General features: G+C 52.3%; 1 protein-coding gene across 2 annotated transcripts in view; it reads right to left on the bottom strand.

Moving 5' to 3' along the window:
- The window catches only part of PKNOX2 (PBX/knotted 1 homeobox 2), a 262,937-nt gene that overhangs the window by 174,127 nt on the left and 71,733 nt on the right, over positions 1-17,077 (bottom strand). The window contains exon 2 of one of the 2 annotated variants that reach the window (XM_007463596.1): positions 16,852-16,921. The exons of the other annotated variant lie outside the window; for it this stretch is intronic. The gene's annotated coding sequence lies outside the window, so the exon portion shown is untranslated. The remainder of the gene's footprint in view (positions 1-16,851; positions 16,922-17,077) is intronic. 2 annotated transcript variants of the gene reach the window in all.

Raw genomic sequence — 17,077 nt, 5'->3', positions numbered from 1 at the left:
AAAAAAAAAAAAAAGGCTGCTTGGCAATTGCCCCGGCGCTAAATTTTTGCGGAAGACGTCAAATGCGCACACCGCTTCCCTTTGGTTGTCTAATAGTGCAAGTGGCTTGCCATCTCCCGTTTGTTTGTTTCCTTGGTGTGCGCTCTCTTCAGCCCCTGGGAGCCCGAGGAAGCCTGGTGTTACATAAGCACCTCGTCAGAGTAAACATCCAGCTCCCCGCTGCTTCCTTCAGCCCTTTCCCTGGAGGGGCACTTACCTCACCCCCGCGTTCTCCCAGAGCACAGAGAGAATTGTGTTCCTGACGCTGCCCCTTATTGCCAGCAAGTCGCCCCGGGGAGCCGAGCCCAGTCCGGAGCATTGCTGAGCAGCATATCTGCTCCTCCTGCAATGGACAGGGCGCGGGGAGCTCTTGTAAGCTGACCTCCCGGGCCCCTCCTGAGCATCCTGTCTTCCCTAGTAGTATTTATTTATTCATAGGATAACTGTGCACCAGGCCCAGTGTTGGGTACCAAGGATACGAAGAGGAGTTAGCCAAGATCCCTTCCCAGGGAAAACCCAAAGTAGAGCTGAGGTGACAGACACTCAAAGAACTCACTACAAATCAGCAGCTATGACTGAGAAATGTATGTATTCTGGGAACCACGGAGTGGGCGAGTTCTGGCTCTGCTCGGGAGTCAGCGGCATTTGCACAGGGCCTTGAAGGATACACATGAATGAATGAATGAATGAATGGATGAGTGAGTGAATGAGTGAGTTAGGATATATAAGCTGAAAAAAGTAATTCATAACAAGGGGCATGAAGAGCACGGGAAAACAGCAAGTGGAGGACGGAACAAGCCACTTCTCCTGGCCTGGTGTGGCCAACTGCCTCCTTCCTTGATTCTGAGAAGGAAACCGCAGGCTGGGCATCCTGGGCCTGCTTACTTAACCTCTCTGTGCCAATAATAATATCCACATGATAGGACTGTGGCAAAGACTAAATGAGATACTTCAGGCAATGCTTAATAGAGTCTGTGGGACGTAGCAGGCCTTGATAAATGGAGCAGTCATTATCATTACTTTTATCACTATCACCACCACCGTTGCAGCTTACAGGACAGGGATCAAAAAAAAAAAAAAAAAAAAAAACGTGCCTCGGAGGCATAAAAACACTGCTGGATGAACTTGATTCACCACCTGGTGTAAGCTTACATTCTTCACTTCCAACCCAAACATATCCTACTCCTTCTTGACTATGAAATAGAAAACGCTTTAGAAGAGACAGCCCTTTACCACGGGAGCTGCCTGGGCAACGCTCGGAGGCCTTGCTACAGGTTGTGTTGCCTGGGTCAGAAGTCAGAGCCAAGAGGTGACCTGCTCAGCTCAGAGCACAGGTGCTCAGCTCGGAGCTCGACAATGCAGCCACGTGTGGCCCTTTATCGGAGTGAGCTGACGCCCACATGCCACCTACGGGCCCTGCTGGCGAAGGCACTGAGGCTCCGTAGCTGTCACTGGGGACAGGGACCCTGCATCTCCTGGGATTTGAGCCTGGTGGTCCCACATCCTGGGGGAGCTGCACAGACCTCTCACGGGCCTTGTCCTGGATATTGGGACCCCACCACACACATTCACCGGACTGCCCAAGCCAGAAAGCAGATCTCACCCTTAATGCCCCCTCCCCCTCACCACCCCCACACCCCAAGCCTGTCATTTTTCCACCTGTAACACCTCACAAACATACACAGCTTCTCATTCTCCTCTGCCACCTCCTCCAGGCAGGGCACCATCATCACCTGCAATAGTTTCCTAAAAGGTCTCCTTGCCTTTTTTTATTTTTTGGCTTCCTCCAATCCCCTCTCCACACTGAAGCAGGAGCAATCTTTCCAAGACAGATCTGTGGCCAAATCAATCCTCAGCTTAAAATTCTTCTACGTCCCCCAATCCTTCGGTAGCCGAGCCTTCAAGACCCTCCATGATCTCCAGCCCCTCCTCCCATCACAGCCCCTGTCCCACATGGGGCTCCCGTCAGATGGAAAAGCTTGCATTTCACTCACCTGCCAAGCCCTCTGTCGCTATGGAAGTTCCCTCGGCCTCAGGTACTTCCAGCCACGCCCCTGTCACTTGGCTAACTCCTCATCCTCCGGTATCAACCCAGACCCCAGGCCCTGCCCTCTAGAAGCCATCCTTGACCCCACTAGATTTTACCAGGTGCCCTCCTAGGTGCTTTCAGGTGGTCCTCCCTTGCCTGATTACAGCATTTAACACAATGTACTAGAAGTGCCTGCTTACCTGTCATCCGCCTCTGTCCTCGCACTGATCTCTAAGCTCCCAAAGGGCATATCCCCATCCTGAATGATGCCTGAACATAGCAGGCAATAAACATTTGTTGAATGAATGACAAATGAACAAGTAAATGAGTAAGCAGCAAATGAATGAATGAATGAATGAGTTAGGATATATAAACTGAAAACAATAATACACAACAGGAGGTCATCACCCAGTGGAAGCTGACACAGGATGGAGGCATGAAGAGGTCAGGGGCTAACAGGAAGGGACGGGACCTGGCAGAAAGGCAGGGAGGACATCAGAATAAAACGCCCCTGTCCATCCTGCTCCAGAGCCCTGGACCAAACCTGCATAAATCTCAGCTACCCGGGGACAGAGAGTTTCATCAGTAGGAAGACTGACACTATTTCATAAACTTTCTTTAAATTAAAATCAGGCAACGCACACACATGCACATATACCCCACAGACATCTTCGTCGCTGAAAAGTTGCTCCCTATAAAATAAAAGAAGCTGTTTAAATGTCTTCCTTCCAAGCTAGCCCCACAGAGCTGGAGCTGAGAATACATTAGCCTTTAATGAAGTGAGACTCTCATCTTCCAGGAGACACCTCATTTAGCGCAATTGTTTCAGAGCCATTACAGAAAGACAATTACAAGGAAGCGGGGAGAGTAATTGGAAATGCTGGCAGGAGTTGGGCGAAATGATAATAAATAAAAATATTCAACCTAATAAGCTTCCAGGAGGGGGTGGGATGAAGAAAATCAACATAATTAGAACTGAACCTTAGCAAGGAAAAACAGACAGCAGGGTGGCAAGTGCTCAACTTGTACGGGAAGAAAGAAGTCACATGCAGCCCGTGATGATTCCGGGGCTGCAGGCCTATGGACCCTCTGGAAGCTGCTGGAGGGAGAAGGGGGTGCCCAGAGCCCAGAGGCACTGGGGGCGCAGAGTGTGCTGTTCCCGGCCACAGCAGCCTGGGTGTGTGGGAGAGGCAGGCCCAGCCTGCGCCATGGGTCCTCCAAGTGTGGCAGGCCCAGCCTGCCACACTTGGAGGACCCAAGTGTGGAGAGCAGGCGGAGGGAGGCCAGGGAGGAGCCGCCGAGCCCAGATTCTGCTGCTGACACTCTCTGGTTCTGCAACCCTGGGCAAGAGGACTCGGCTTCTGGTCTTAAGATGATGGAGGACAGCTGTTAAGATCTGTAAGTGTTCTGTCTTCTGTGCCCGCCATCTCCCTCTATTCAAACCCACCCCTTATCTGATAGGCCCCCTCTTGGCTTCTGAAATTTCAACATGGGAGCCATGGGAGAAGTTAAGCTTAGAGACTCAGCCTTAGCATCATTTATACAAAAATCATTCCTGACCCCATTCTACCCGCCCATCCCACCCCTGCCGGGAGAACTACCACTACCGGCTTCCCCTGGGCCCTGGCCATGCCCAGCGGCTATAGCACAGCCCCTAAAACACAACTACATTGGTTGATGGGTTCTGTCCTCCCTAAATGACTGTCTAGAGCATTTGCAGAGGAAATGGTGTGAGGCCTGGCCGTTTGTTTCAAAACACTCGCAATGAAGAGGGGAGTGCTGATTTACGGTACGATTTCTTGTTTGGTTGTTTTTGAAAAAAGGGAATGTAAGTAACTTGAGGTCAGAGACCTCAAATTTGACACCCAGTACCTAACTCAGAACCTGGTACAAAGTAGGCATACACTTATTTTTTTGTTGCATAATGTGTCTCTAGTAAATATGTCAAGTATACTATCTGGGAGTAGACAGTTGAGGATTAAATTGAAGTCAAATTTTAAAACTTTCAAAGATTCTCAGATAGTCTCAATTCAAGTAAATATTATTCAAGCCCCATGTAATTTACGGAGTGCCTGTCATGTGCCAGGCCCTGGAGAGTCACAGGTGAAGAAAGCCCCCAAGTCACGGTCCCGAAGGAATTTGCCAGCCAGTGAGCTTCAGGCTGTATAGTTTTAGGCATGACATGAGGCCACGCTAGGGGATGGGACATTTGTCTGGAGACAATAGCAAATAGGCACTGGACTCATCTCCTGGAGAGTGGGCCAGGGGCCCAAGTCCATGGTCCTCAGACTTGTTGACAACTCTATCAGTAAAAAATGTGTAATACACGCTCAGTGCATACGTATATAAACATGCATGTGTGGGAGTGTATACAGTCACCCTGCTGCTCTACCAATATATGAGATGCCTTAGGGAACATATTCAAAAATAGAAGTCTAAATAGGATGAGATTAAAAAAATACATACAAATAAAGTTGTAATATTTTCTTCTCTTATTCCAATGGCCCACCTTGCTCACTCTGTTTTGGAGACTTTACGTGTAGAGTATCAGTGTCTGGGACTTGACAGGCCTGCCATACAGAAGTAATGCCGGTCTGCTGAGTACACCAAACAGAATTTAACACCTGTTTTTCTTTTGCTGGCCCTAGCATCCAGTTTCCAGTAACTGGTGACAAATGTAATGAATGGTAATCCCCTTCATTTGGCAAACACGTGTGATAAATTCAGAAGGTGCCAGGCGCCATGCCAGGTGGAGTGAGGGCTATATAAGCATCAGCCACGTGCCCTGTACTGACACATCTTCATGGAAGAGGACAGACAGATATACTCAGGATGCAGGTGGACCCTGGTCAGTGTCAGGAGACTCAGGCCAGGTGCTCTGGAAGGGAGAAAATGCTTGGTTTTCCCTGAGGGCTCTAAGGCTCGTGGAAGAGGTGGTGTGAGACTGGGGAGGAAGGGCAGGGTTTGGCCGCGCAGACAGAGAAGACTTTTCAGGAAAAGGAAATGCCGGGGGCAAAGACACAGGGGCAGTAAATCAAGGGGCGCATTCTTCTCTGCAGATCCTCAGCTCCATCTGGAGATCCCATATCTTGAGGCCGGGTGAAAGAGAGAGAATAATACTTACTAGAATTGCACATAAAAGGGACAGGGACGTGCTCTCAGGCTGAACACCCTGGAAACTAGAGAGCAAGGCATGCTGCCATGACAGCCTCCCTTCAAACACGCCAGTGGTTTGTCCAACAAAACAAGCATTTATTGAGCACCAAAGGCTAACAGGAGAGGAAAGCATTCTCCTCTGTCAGGGATGAACTGCGCGTGACCTGGCCTGCAGGCGAGGAGAGAAGATGACCCCTAGGGCCCAGGCTAGTTCTAGGATGCTACACTTCGTACCCTTACCCTTGGAGAGCCAAGCGTCTCTAATAAAGATATAATCGACATATGATGTGATTAATAGTCACAGAAAGATGCCCAGTGTGCACCGGGAGCTCAAGGAAGATAAACCCTAGCTGAGATGTGGTTACAGACATACTCATCACCAAGAAACTGAGCTCTAACCAGGTAAATGAGGCGTGATGGAGGGTACTCAAGGCAAAGAGGACCTCGTGTAGAACCAGAGAGGCACAAAAGGGTACAGAAACCCCAAATCCTGCCGGTAACAGCAGATGGTCCTGGGATCCAGCAAAGCCAAGGAAAGCAGGAACCTTTGGGGTCCTGGGAGGAGACAAGAAGCCTAGGGATCGCTCTCAGGCTGACCCTGCTGAGCCTAGAGCTGGGTATCACACACAGTGGTGCTTAATAAATGTGTATTGATTGCAGATTGTCATTTCTAGGAAGGGCTGGGATAAGCAATTCATTCTTATAAAGCCCCAGGCAGGGCCACATGCTGAGATGCATTTTTTAAAGTCTTCTCATGAGAGAGGGAGGGAGGGGAGAGAAGAGGGAAGGGGAGGAGCTGAGACGGGGGCTGCCCACCCTCGTCGACAGAGCCCCTCATCCCTCCATATCCCAGAGCAGGCGCAGAGTCCAAAGGGGAGAGTAGACCCGGGCTATGGAGAAGAAAGGGAAACCAGCGACAATGCTCTGCACCCAGAAGCAGGGTCAAGCATACCTACTATTTCCTTTAATTTTCCCAACGATCCTGTAAGATGAGATTTTATTACTCTTTAACAGATGGGGAAACTAAGGCTAAGACCTGGTCCCGTCTCATCAAGGGAGGAAGTGGGAGAGGGGACTGAGGTTTGAAACCATTGCACCCTATTCCTCCAGGTGCTGCCCAGACTGCAGGACAGATGGGGAAGGCCTTCGAAGGCGAGCTGGACACCCCCAAGTGTGTGCTGCCCCAGGTCCCGGGTCCCCTCCAGCCTTCCCAGGTTCTGCCGCCCCCGACATCACTAGGTGAAATCCTAGGAGCTGGTGCGGACCTGCCCCAGGGCCCAGGCCAGAGATGGCCAGCAGCCCTCTAGGACCTGGAAGGTTCTTTGTTAAGTGTGGTGCAGAAGCATCCTTAGCAGAGGAGCCTTTCATCCCCTTCTCATCCTGGTTGCTTGCTCCAGCCTTGATTTACACTTTGCATCCAGAACGCCAGCACACCCTATAGAACCCCTGGGACCTCCCCAGGCCCTGACATCACTCCCCTCCCAGGAGGTAGGAGCCCTGGGTTCCAGTCTAGCCTCTACCACCAAACCCTCGGTGGCCTTAGGCAAAGGGTTGCCTCCTTTGAGCCTCAGTTTCCCCGCTCCGTACCAAGGAATTCAGTGACCCCTAAGTCCTTGAGCTTCCCACGAGCCTCTTGTTCACTCTCCAGACTACCCCTCTTCCTCCCTGCCCCATCCCACAAAAGCCAGGAATTCCTTCCCTTGGGTGAGTCACCATCGCAGGCCCCTGGGAATCCCAGGTTACGCCATCCCAATGGGGGCAGGCAGGCTAGGACCAGGGCCTCTGCACAGCCCGGCCAGGGTGTGCTGGTCACGAGACCTGGGGAGGGGACAAGGTCCCCAACTCAAAGCCAATCCCAGATGCTGCATTCACGAGAGACGTCCTAGTGCAGCGGGAAGCAGGCTTTGGGGTCGCGCAGACTTGAGTTCACATCCCAGCTACTCCTCTCTCTAGCTGTGGAACAACGAGCGTGTTGCTTAACCTGTCTGATTAAGCCTGGCTCTCTGATCTGTTCTATTATTAGAGGACCTGCCTCACAGCGTTGGTGGGAGGGTCACAACAGATAACGCCCTGAACAGAAGCTATTCTTCTTGAGCCTCCTGTCGACTCCCAAAGTGCTCGACAGTACTGGAATCACATGGTACGGGGAACAGAGCTGCCACCCACGCTCAGCCAGTCACCAAGGCTGAGCAGTTTCATGATGAAAAAACCCACCTTGCAGCAGGAAAGACTCCCTCAGGAGAGACCCAGATGGGTCACTGGAATGTGATACACTTTCTTTTTTTTAAAATTGGGTTTAAAGTTATAAAACAACAGCAGTGAACTCCTCCTGCGTCTGCAGGTACTTGGGCCCACGTGGGGACCGGGGGCATGAATTAAACTCACCCAGCCTCCCCCATAAGACCGGGTGGTCCCGAGCCCAGACACACCCGCCGTGTGGTCCCCTGCACCAGAAAGAGGCTCCACACCAGTCCCAGGCCGGAGATGGGTCTGCCTCGTGGACCGACCTCACAGGCACCCTCAGACGCCCACCCCCAAAACCCACCCCAATTCAGTCCTAAGTATTCCTAAGGAGCCTTCCCATTTCCCGCTGTAATAAATGGCACAGAATGCAAATGGAGCTGGATGTGGGACCCAGATGTTTGCACTAATTTAATTGAGGGAACACCTTGGATTAAACACTTTGCAAAACACTCACAAATAGGTTCAGTGCATTCGGTAATGAAAAGACTCCCAGACCCCTGGCACTTGGCTGCGGCTGCCTGGGGCTCCAGGAGCATTGCCCAGGGTGGGCGGGCATGGGGGAGAGAGCAGAGCAGGATGGAGACAGGATGCCTCCAAACACAGGGAGAAAGCGAGGGAGCCAGGTTCCCGGGAGGGCTTCCAGCAGATTCTCCACCAGCTGGGGCTGACTCCGCCAAGAGGCAGGATCTGGGAGGGTTGGGGATGGTGGTAGGCTGCGCCTGCCTCCCCACGTGGGTGACGGCTCGCCTGTGAGGACCCACAACGGGTAGGTGCCTCCCTGTCCTTAGGACTCACCCTCCACCCTGGAGGCCTCACTGCCCACCTGGCTGACATCCAGTCACCCACCTGCATGGAACTGGGGCCTCCAGGCCCAGGGACTCCAGGGAGGATCAGCCTACTTAACCTTTTGGACCTGAGAGTGGGTGGGAAACCTCTCTCAGAAATTTGGGGGTTATCTGCACAGCAGTGCTAATTTCTCTGAAGCTACTTCCTACAGCTTAGGGCGCTTCAAAAGCTCAAATCCTGTGCATCTACCAAGCCCCAACCCTCCGCTTCACCTTTCACCCACCCATCCATCCATCCCCTCAGCTCTGGAGCTACAGAGATGAGTGACGGCCGGCACCTGCCCTGGTGTTCACGGTCCCAGATGCCATGTGATAAAGGCCCTCAGGGAGGCATACTGTGCAAGCAGGGAGCCCGGGACAGTGCAGCAACTAGGCACAAGAGGGTCAAAAGACCAGTGGAGAAAAGGGGAAAAGCTTACCTAGCAGAGGGAACAGCACATGCAAAGATAATGAGGCACAGAAGACGGGGCAACGGCTGAGACTCAAGAGAGACCATTTGTGTGGGTCCACTTGGGGGATAGGTGGCACAGATGAAGATGGGCCGTCTTCACCAGACCCCTCCTCCCACCCCGGCCCCTGGAAGTCCCCATAGTTGGGCCAATGGGAAATCAGTTCCCATAATAATTGCTCTGTAAGCCTCAGAGTTCCAACACGGCCTGGATGATTTTATATTCCTGAAAACAGAATCCCTAATTTTCAAACACAGTGATCACTTCAAGTGTAATAACCATTATAATAATAACCCCTTACACTTGCTTTATAGTTTATAAAACACTTTCACATATCTCTTATAATCTTCCACCAACAACCCTTCAAGAAAGATAGAATAGGTCGTGTTAGAATTCCTGCTTTCTGAATGAGAAAATTAAATCCAAAGGTCCCAGCTACGTAAATAACAGAACTAGGGCTCAAGCTCAAGTCTATCTGACAGCAAAGGGCAGATGCCTGTTCACTCATTCACTCATTCAGTGCATCACAGAGTGTTTGTTGAGCACCTATTTATGTACCAAGAAACCCTTCAGACTCAGAGCATAGATAGCATGGTGGGGATGTTAAGATGATTACAAGTCTCGGTGAAGAGACAGAACACGGGCACCAAGGGAGAAACTTCAGGGCAAAAAGCAAAGCACTGAAACTCAGGAACCAAGAAAAACATAAAGCACTGTCTTCAAACACTGCCTCACACAAACACACCCTGCGGCCTGCACAGACACAGGCAACAGGCATACGCCCTTATCACATAGGAGGATGCGAGCCGTTTCTCCTGGACTTCCCCCGTGCTCTGCAGCATGGAAGGCAGACTCCTTTACCCTCACATCCCCACCGCTAGCTGGGCAACAGACCAGAGCGAGCAGCCGGGGGCCATCTGTGGAGCCTGGGTTTTGCCCAACCCCCAACACACACACAGACGCACAGGCCCTCCCAGTGCAGCAACCCAGGCATTCCAGCACGGGAAAAGCCCAGGGTGCAACAGCTTAGGTTCTAGTCAGGATGGATAGATGGATGGATGGATGAATAAATGGGATGGATGGATGGATGGATGTATGAGATGGATGGATGGATGGGATAGATGGATGGGATAGATGGATGGGACAGATGGATAGATGGGATGGATGGATGGATGGATGGATGGATGGATGGGATGGATGGGATGGATGGAAGGATGGATGGATAGATGGTTGAATAGATGGACAGATGGGGAGGGAAGACTGGGAAGCATAGGAGCTTTCACCTACCTAGAGGTAGAGCCTGCTGGGTCCCCACCCCTGGACCCAGTTACAGGTAAACACTGCCTTGCTCTCTGATGAGGACAGACTATCCTCAGTGCCCTCTGCAAAAACAGTACCCACTTCACAGGATCCACGTGAGAACGTGCAACAGGAGATGCTGACACACCTAGTGCAGGGCCTGGCACACAGGGGGAATTAAGGCTTTCCCACCCAGGACATAAAGGTAATGGATGGGCAAGTAACTCTGCAAAGCCCCCACAGAAATCAGGCTCCTGCCCCCTCCTCCCCCCATCGCCCACCCTGGGGTTTGGAGGGCTTACTAGAGAAAACCTCTCCATCACTCCACCCCCTACCCCTTGGTTCATTCCTTCATTTTTTCATTCAACCAAACCAAACTTGTAGGGGGCCTCCTGTGGCCAGGGATGATCCTAGGTACTGGGATCAGGAGAAGAATAAGATTCAGTTCTTAACTTGGATAGATGGATACACATGTTTGAGGTGCTGTGACAACGCACAGGATGAAGGAGGACAGCAGTGTTTCAGGAAAGGCAGGAAGCCCTGTGAGCAGTAGTCAGAGAGGAGATATGTGAGCTGGGTATTGCAGGAGGCGCAGGGGCTATTCAGGACGAGGAGATTCCAGGCAGAGGGAACAGCAAGTTCAAAGGCACTGAGGTGTGAAGTGATACAGAGTATTTGGGGGGAACTGAGCAACCTGGTATATTTGGGTACCAGGAATAGGAGTGTCTGTAAGTAACAGGGAGGAGGGAGCTACGAGGCAGGCAGGAGATGAAGCAGGAAAAGTAGACAGGGCTGAGCTGTGAGGTCCCTGGCCAGCCAGACCAAGGAAGCCGCAGACAGTAAAGAACCCCTGAGGATGGAGGAGCACAGGCGTGACATGGGCACACGCTCACAAGAGCATTAATTAGGCTCCAGCTATTGCTGGCACAGCGCTAGGCTCCTCCACGTACAGGAGCTGAGTCTCCCCTGGCTGAGTCTGATGATACATGAATTTGACAAGGTCTTCTCTTGGATTCATGCAATTATCGCTGCAGAAAGGGCCAATTTGGGAGCAAGTTTTCTTCTCTGAAGAGCCAGGCTGGCTGGCTAACAGTGAAGGCCAGGGGAGGGTTCCTGCATCACCACTGCCACCACCCACAGCCAGAGCTGCTGGGAGCAGTGCCTGGAAATCCCGAAGCTCTGGGGATTTGGGAAGGACTTGAGAAGGGTAATGGTGGAGGCCACAGGAGCCACAGAGGAAGCATAAAGGCCGGGGAACCCCTCAGGCTGGATAAAGATTGATGGGTACCTGCATTTCCAGAGGACAGGAGAGAAAGGCCAGGTGGGTGGTGGCAGCCACCTTGTAGCTCCAAGCCCTGCTGGAAGCTTCCCCAGGCCTGCTTACAGCAGGGAAGGTTCTCCCTCCCCTCCCTCCCCGCCCCCCTTCCCTGTTCCTTTCCAGAAAGGTTTATGGAGAAGGACTCCCTCCAAATAGCCCCTCTCCTGCAGTCACGGTCACACCAATTGAAAGGAGATTTAATTAGCAAAATCTCGTTAGGCAAACGAAATTATCCGTAAGACAATAGTCCTCTGGACAGGGGGTATGATTAAACAAAGCCATTAATTGAGAGAGTCGCTTTGGCAGCCCCCCGGAAGCACTCATCTCTGGGCCAGCGGAACGGACCCGGGCCCCTCCGCCCGCCCCACCCCCTCCCCACGTCATCTCGGCTCTTCCAGGGCCCCTCCAGTTGGGGCTGCAGACCTCTATCTCATCAGCGGCCTCTCTGCCGCCAGATTCCTGCTAAAGTGCCTTGATTGCATAATGTCTATTTGCATAATGTAAATTGCAGTCTCCTAGCTTGGGAGGCAGGAATCACAGAACAGCCATTATTTTTTACCACTCCACAAAAATTCTACATTTAGAAAGCAGATTTGCAGCTCAGAAAGCCGTATAAATCTGAATCTGCCACAAATGTCATTAAATCACACCAATTAAGCCGGACCAACGAAGAGCCCCTGTCACTGTTCTCTGCACACTCAAGGACTCCCAGGCCAGACGGAGGCCAGGAAAAAATGGAGGCTGTGGCAGCGGGGCTGCAGCAGGAGCTGCAAAGGCAGGAAATTCTGTCTTATAAACCTTCACACACACACCCCAAGCGTAGGCCCCATCAAGACCTGGTGGGCGGAGGGCGGAGGATGGAGAGGGGGCGGAAGCAGTTTGAGTTATTTCTAAGGTCGTTGCCTGATTTCTTGAGGGCACGTGGTCTGCAGACTTTTAATTTACGGAGCAGAAGGGAGTATGCGGGGAAGAAGCCTGCACCTTCCGCAAAGGGCAGGGGAGATGCCAGGTATTTCACGCGAGGGTGAAAAGTCCAGGCCTTTAGCAGCTCTCTAATGACCTTTTTCTGTCTTCTCCCAAGTCCCCTCCACCCAAGTGAAGGAAAACCGGGGACAAACCCTGCCCTGACTGGGCTGGGCTGGACCGGATTCTGAGCTCCTTTTAAGAGCTGTTTCCTAGGGGCCACTGGAGAGAGAGGTGAGTCACAAGGTCCCTAGAAAGGGGCCTTCCCTCCGACAACCACTCATGATTCCAGCTTCCCCGCAGCCATGTACCTGGTTACTCTTTTGCCTCTTTATTGCTCATTCAATATTCATCTGTCAAAGGGCAAGATGCTAATGTGTATTATTAAAATATCAATAGTTTATGAGTGAACTTTTATGGAGAGTACAGTTAAAGGAAAGATGCTAGACCGTCTCCGTCAGCAGCAACGGAGAGGAACAGTCTTTCCATCTCTCCTTTTTCCTAACCTACTGGGTGAGTGGATGGCTGAACCATTACTGTATACATATTGTGTGCCAGGAATGGCTCTAAAGCTCGCACGTGCTGGATTTCATTTAGTCCTCACAGCCGTCCTGGGAAGGGTGTACAATCCCATTTCCATTCTAGAGACAAGGAATCTGAAGACCAAAGAGTTGTATCCAGAATCACAGAGGTTCTAAGTCATGGGGCTGAGACTCAAACCCCAGCTTTGGACTTCAAACCCAATGTTTTTCCCCCAAGGTTGAAGCCTTGAAAATACAAATGATCTTTTAGGTTTTTATCTGTTTCCTTCACCTGCCCAAATTAAACATTGGTCTCCTGACCTAAGTTTCACAAAAGGGGAAAGGAGAGAACAGGAAATCATTCTGTGCTTTCACACAGACCCATTTCCACAAAGCCGGCCTCCACTTTAGAGGTGTCTAAGTCAGTTCCCAGAATCTTTTCTGCACATTTAGAATCTTAGAACTGAGGGTAACATTGGAGGTGATGTCATCAGACATCCCCTGTTACAGGAGAGTAAACTTGAGTTTCTTGGAGCCGCATAATGAGGTGATTAAGTCTCTAGGATAGAGTCATAAGTTTGATTTCAACTCTGTGACTAACTTACTGTGTCACTGACTACGGTACCTCTCTTGTCTCTGAGCCTCTGCTCCCTTTCTGTATGTGATACCAAGATAGCAACAGTGTCTCACAAAATAGTGCTAGGGTTTCAATAAGAACACGCGCATCACGTGCTGAGCAGAGTGCCTAGCGTGTAGTAAGTGCTCAACAAACGACAATTATTACTATTAATATTAAGTCGACTTGTGGAAGACTCCAAGACTCTCCCACCAAAACTTTTCATCAAAACCAAGCCCCTTTGCCCCTCTCTTCCCTGCCCCCTCCCTTTCACCATTAGCCATTCTCATATCTTGGCCCTTTGGAAAAACCAACTGGTTCTGCTCCCACCCTGTGGTTGCTTGAGTTCTGTTTCTATCCCCTTAAGTCACAACAAGGCATCCAGGGTACTCAGATTCTCTTCCAAAACTTAGCTGCATCCGGGTCAGGAAAATGGCAAAGGAACTGGAGCCTGGTCCTCAAAGGCCCCGCCTCCACAGGTTACAGTGTGTGTGGCAGAGAGGAAGCATGGAGAGGAAAGGACACGAGGATCAAGGAGGACGTGCTGCCCGCAGAGCCCACGCCCCCTGCACACCCTGACAGACCCAACAGCCCCTTCGGTCTGATCTTTGGCTGAAGCCTCCCCCAGCACGGAAGGCCAGGGAGTGGAGGGTTGTTGGGAGCTATGCCTGGGAATGAAGGGCTCAAGGCTTGTGGAGTCCTCGTCACAGGTCTAAGGCCCTCTCCAGACCTGGCACTTCAAGCTGTGGGTTGCAAACTGGACCCATTCTTGCAGAGAAGGACTATAACATAGAGCAGGGGTCCGCAGCCTGTTAGGAACCCGGGCTGCACAGCAGGAGGTGAGCGGCGAGCGAGCAAGCTTTATCTGCCACTCAGCATGGCTCGCATTACCGCCTGAAGCATCCCTCCTCTCCCCCACCCCCACCCCCACCCTCCCGATCGGGGAAACTGTCTTCCACGAAACAAGTCCCTGGTGCCAGAAAGGTTGGGGAGCGCTGCGGTATAGGTTTCTACCAACTGCAGGGCCTCCTAACACCAGCGTGTCCTCGGGGAATGCCCCCTGGGGGCGGAGCCTAGCCTGGCTGGGTGGGTGGGGGGGTGCCTTTAAAGCCAGACATTGGGTGGGTTTAGACAGTCTGGTTCTTGGAGGCAGGTTTTCTTAGCTGCCTCGGGAGTAGATGAGGCTGTGCTGGGCCAGGCCTGAGTCGTGCTCCCCAAAGACGGCTGCTACAACATAGTACCCCCCAAACACACTCTTCATCTGATGTGCTGTGGATACTCCTGCTTTGAGACATGGCTGCAGGGGCAGTGTCCATGTCCCCTTCTCTAAACCCAGGTGGGCCTTTGTGCCTGCCCTCAACCAGGGCAACGTGTGAACGTGATACTGCTGGGCTTGGGCAGTGCAGCCCCGTCGATCCATGTTATGAAGATGTCCAGGCCACGTGGAAAGGGCACGTGGGCCTGGTGGACAGCCCCAGCTAGCGCCTCAGCCAACAGCTGGTATCCACCCCCAGAGGGATGAGCGAACGAGCCTCCGGATGATTCCAGCACCCAGCTTCTGCCCCAGCAGAGACCCCAGACCTGTGGATCAGAGGCAATCTCCCCACTGTGCCCTGTTTGAACTCCTGACTCGCAGAATAAATGAGCATAAGGAACGGTGTTAAGTCACTATGTCTTGGGGTGGTTTGTTACACAGCCATAATAACTGGAACACCACTCAAATTAAATTAGAATGTTTGCTGTTTCCCTCTCAAATCCAGCCCTCACTTCAGACTTGCAGACTGTTCCCTCCTCCGCAGGTCCCGTCCCACCTTTTCTTCCTCCCCCTCCAAAAGGCAGGCTCCTCCTTAGCAAAAAAAACACTCCCAGGAAGACCCTTTGAATCTTCCCCTTTCAGAGTCCCAGGACCTGAAGATCCCCACTCTTCCTCGTTCCTCTGTGAGGGTCCCAGAGTGTCCCTACGAGGGAGGTCCCCCAGGTGTGGGTGGGCCCGGGCCAGGCGCCCAGCTGCTCTCGGGGACAGGGACGGAACGTGCAGACTTATTTCCCCTACACGCATCCCGGTCTCATGAAGCTTCACGCCTGGCTTGCTCCTCTCATACTGACTTGACTGATGAGGTCCCTCTAACCTCCGGTGCAAGGAGACATGGATTCTCGCAAAGGTCACTATCTTCCTACTGGGGCTCCCCCCACCCCGGCCCCATCTCCTAGGTAGGCTTTCCTGGAACAGGTTTGGAGGGAGGCACCCTTCCCCGGCCCGGTGTCTGGGGATCGACCACTCCAAGCCGGGCGGAAAGGGGATGCCCTGGGAGCCGCGCCCTGTCAATCACAGAGGCACCAGCACTGCCGCGCAGGCCATTAGGCGGAGGGCCGGCGCCCTGCTCACTCACCGGGCAGCCATCGGCAGGATGTTAGACGATCGCAGGGCGGCCATTCTTATGATTTATTCAAATGCTCATTACAGTCAATCTATTTTTACACAGAGGTGAAGATGTGCGCTGATAACGGTTAATCATTTAAAATTCCGTGGACTGGTTGGGAGCCAATGTACTATCAAAGTCGCAGCCGCTCAGCCCCCGGGAGCCCCCGAAGCAGGGTAGGGAAGCTGTGCAGCCCCAGGCCAGCCCTTCCAGCTGACATTGCCTGAGCGGTGCCTGAGGGTGCAGAGGGGAAACAAGGAGCAGGGGATCCCAGACTAGCCTCCAGGAGCTCACAGCCTCGCTGAGGGCACACGGCCAAGCACGGGTAGAGGGATGCTCAGCAGAGGGATGAGGCACAGCATCTCAGAAGAGGGAGAAATCACTTCTAGCTGGATTACCGAAGGAGGTCGCAACGAGCAGACAGGACTTAGGCCAGGCCTACAGGTGGGAAGCCTTCTGCCAAGTGGGAGAACAAGTATGAGGAAATACACAGACGGATAAGGCGGGGAGCAGCTCCTGTGCTGATGGAAGGGAGGCGACCGGCAGTACCTCCTTTTTCCTCCCTCGTGTCTCTCCAGAAACAACCAGACCTAAAAGCAAGTGCGAGCTATTAACTTGGCCCAGGTCCTCCTCTCACGGCCTCCGAAGCTTAGCCTGCCCTTGCAAACTCAAGAGCTTCCCTCTCCAACGCTCATGACGTGCATAACACATCATGTCCACCTTAACGCACAATCAATACAGTCTAATTAAATAGGATGTCATTACAGGGCCTCTTCGTCACATTCGGACCTCATCTCATTAGAGGTCCACTGTATTTCACATTCTGACCAGCTCACTGAGACAGAGTGCGTCTCTCACACAATGCATGGCTGTGAAAGATCAGGTTCAGGGCTGGTCTTTAACCCATAACCTTACTGAGTGAGCATGGAAAATGCCAATCAGAGTTACTCACAGTTCACAGTCCCTTTTCTGGAGAGCGGCATGGAGGACGGCAAGCCTCAGCGTCCTGCTCCAGAGTCAACCTGTCAGCGAAAGAAAACATCTTTATAGACTGTGTATGATTCTGCTGGGAGCGAGCGCCAAGATCGGATGGGGGTAAACTCAGAAGTGGGTCCTGCTCCGGAGCACAGCCAGGGCTGGCAGCCCTGTGTCCCCATTGCTGAGTGGGGGGGGGGGGG

This window comes from Lipotes vexillifer, unplaced genomic scaffold (assembly GCF_000442215.2).
Source record: "Lipotes vexillifer unplaced genomic scaffold, Lipotes_vexillifer_v1.1 scaffold442, whole genome shotgun sequence".
NCBI classification, from domain to species: Eukaryota; Metazoa; Chordata; class Mammalia; order Artiodactyla; family Lipotidae; genus Lipotes; species Lipotes vexillifer.
The sequence above is the reverse complement of the archived record's forward strand: the minus strand, read 5'-3'. Positions and strand labels throughout refer to the sequence as shown.